This window comes from Camellia sinensis, chromosome 7 (assembly GCF_055761805.1).
Source record: "Camellia sinensis isolate YWXY chromosome 7, ASM5576180v1, whole genome shotgun sequence".
Taxonomy (NCBI): Eukaryota; Viridiplantae; Streptophyta; class Magnoliopsida; order Ericales; family Theaceae; genus Camellia; species Camellia sinensis.
The window spans coordinates 193,219,845-193,222,757 of NC_138967.1; the positions used below are offsets into that span (position 1 = coordinate 193,219,845).

The 2,913-nt window shown below is 46.4% G+C and overlaps 1 long non-coding RNA gene across 1 annotated transcript; it reads left to right on the forward strand.

The window, feature by feature from the left end:
* LOC114280277 (uncharacterized) lies at positions 1-950 on the forward strand. Its single transcript, XR_003635514.2, has 3 exons — positions 1-162; positions 238-766; positions 852-950. It is a non-coding gene; the product is annotated as an uncharacterized LOC114280277 (long non-coding RNA).
* The last annotated feature ends 1,963 nt before the right edge of the window (positions 951-2,913 follow it).

Genomic DNA, 2,913 nt, shown 5'->3' on the forward strand with positions numbered 1-2,913 from the left:
CTTTGGGTATATGCATATTTCCCGACCCTTGTTTCGAAGCCAAAGATGAAAATGCCCCCTGTTGTGCCATACTCTCATCGATACGACGACAGATGCCTACGGAGGACCCGGAAGACCTTCTCATTCTTCCGCCGGTACTTCGATACAACAACTGCGGGGGAGGTAACCCAAACTCAGTTATTTTTGCTTTATCAACAACTGACGATGACTAACCATCTGTATATCCTTTGTTTGCAGATCGCTTGGCAGCCTTGGGCAATGATGCCAGTTGGAGTCAGGGACCAGTATGCCGATATTTGGGGGGCTTCCCGTTTTTGGCTTCTGCTAGAGGGCCCAGTTTCTAGACGAGCGGTTCATGTTCCAGACCATGGGTTTGCCTGAGCCAGTAGTGCCCATGTCTCCTCCAGTATCTATGAGGGCCACGGAGAGCCTCTCATTCTAGGAGATGATCCAGTTCACGGAGGGCTTGAATGCCAACTACTTCTGCAGGGAGGGGAATTATTCGACATTCATCCAGACATACCTCATGCCTCCCTTGACAGGTGTTTGCACTCATGCAGGAAGAGTAGCAGGTGCCCCTACAGCAGGTAAGACTTGGACGACAAGGACTAGGATTGGAGGGGCCCTTCCCACAGGGCAGGTCATCGGTTGGCCAGAGCTTCCGACCGAGTTGACATGCTGGCGGCATACCGGGGATCCCTACCAAGTCCTGATTGAGCCCGCAGCGGCCAGGCATGTACTTGTTGGGGTTCGAGGCTCGACTCAGGTATGGACCATTCTTTACCTTTGCATTCTACATTTCATTTCAGATATGTTCATTGCAGATACTGATCACCCAAATACATTTGCAGCCCTCTACAGAGCACACGGGGAGGGCTCTTGAGCTGATTGCCTCCCTGATGGACATGGTGCAGCGGAGAGAGGCGCTGCTCAGTCTGTACGGTATTAAGGTAATTTTCCCTATTCTATGCCCACATTTTAGTATTTTCCACACTGTTGTACACACCATTCTCACTGAAGCATTGATAGTCATACCACGGTATACATTCTGTCGCTTGTCACATCATACTGATATGTTACACTGTATCTTGCTCATTACATTCTTCCATTTTCATTATACTGCATCTGCAACTATACTTTGTATCTGATGCATCAATACTGTATCTTTTCAAGTTCCAGGCATACTAAGAACACTAGCGACAACGACTACGCCTGCATCATCACCACCACCTCCAGCAGTAGAGAGGAGAGAGAGACGGGCCCCAGCATGCAGCCAAGAGGAGCATCGTGGCCGAGACTGGAGGAGCCTTCCGGAGCCAGTGTTGAGTGATAATGATGCTGTGACCAATGGCTCCGAGGAGGCGGTGATTTCGCAGTTTGAGTCCTCCGAGAGTGGAGATGACGGTGGCTCGAGATCTGAAAGTGGAGGTGATATTGAGTTAGGCTCCAGAGGAGAGAGCGGTGATGATTCCGATTCCGGTTCGGCATCTGAGTTAGACAGCGGTGCTAATAGCGACAGTGGTAGTCTTCTCCTCCGAGGAAGAGGACGAAGAGGGCCTTTAGTGTATGAGGCGACTAGCACTGATTTATTTGTACTTTGCTTAGTTTCTTTTTGTTAGTAGCATTATCACATGTATAACTTTAGGAAGTTCTATTTTGCTTTAAAACTTTGTACTCATCTTTTGTAAAAAGCCATGATCGAAATAAAACTGGCAGTTTTATGAAAAATGTGTTGCCATTTTTTTTTTTGCATCAGGAGCACCATATATGCATGAAATGGATAGGGAATTGAAATGGCCAAGAGTGCTTGATTCAAACAAGACGCTTAATCAGGTAACGAACCAACCAACAAATAAAATACAAAATGGGATATACAACTCGATTAACAAAGTAGCAACAACTCGATAAACAAAACAACTCAAATACAACATGACAAGCTTGTTAAAAAAAAACAAAACAAAAGGACTCAAAGCAAGACCATTGAAAACACAAAAGACATGACAAAACACAAGCTACCCCTACTTTTCAGCACATAGGTGGACAACAGGACAGATAAGAAAGCTGTCGGATACATAAAGAACTAGCCGGCCATCTACCGGCCATGGATGGAATTTGCCGGCAACCAACAGTGGCCTGCCGAACATAAAAGTGGCCTGCTGGCCACAGTAGTGGCCTTCTAGCCACCAATGTGAAGAACCTCAAGATTATTGACAGCTGGCTTCCACTTACTACCTTATCTTCTACAAAAGGTTGAGCTTCGTGATTTCTTCATTTCAGCTGCAAATTCTTCACAAATGGAGCCATTTTTCGTCGAAAAACTCTCAAATTGGATTACGACTTTAGACGGCTCGGCAAAGATGAATTTCTGGGGTTTCGGCATAAATGCACTTTTCCTGCTGAGCCGTTCTCTGCTTTGTTTTCTGTTCCTTCATGCCACGGCTAGATGTTGGAACCTGATTACATACGTTTTTAGCTTCAGGGGACAAGAGATATGTCTGACAATTGATAAATTTCAGGAGTTAATGGAATCCCGGTGCAATGAGGAAATCATACCTCAGCCTTGTTTCGGCCACATCCAAGCTTTGGGACGGATGTGTGAGCTCACTTTTCACGAGGCTCGATCCTTGGTCCATAATGGAGAGCTGGATATTCCTAGTCTGATTCATCGATTTTCTAATGTTGGTGACCAAGGTAATCTTCTTTGGCGGGGTTTAAGGCAACACACCATTTGCTTATGTATGCTGGCTCATTTCCTTCTTGCCCCTAGTTTCGAAGGGTCTAGCATTCGACTAGTCGAAGTGGCGCAAGGCCTGAAAGAGGGCAAGAGTTGCATTGGCTTGGTGCTGGCTGAGACTTTGATAGGCCTAGACACCTTCCATCGGCGAAAGACCACGAAATTCACAGGGAGTCCAC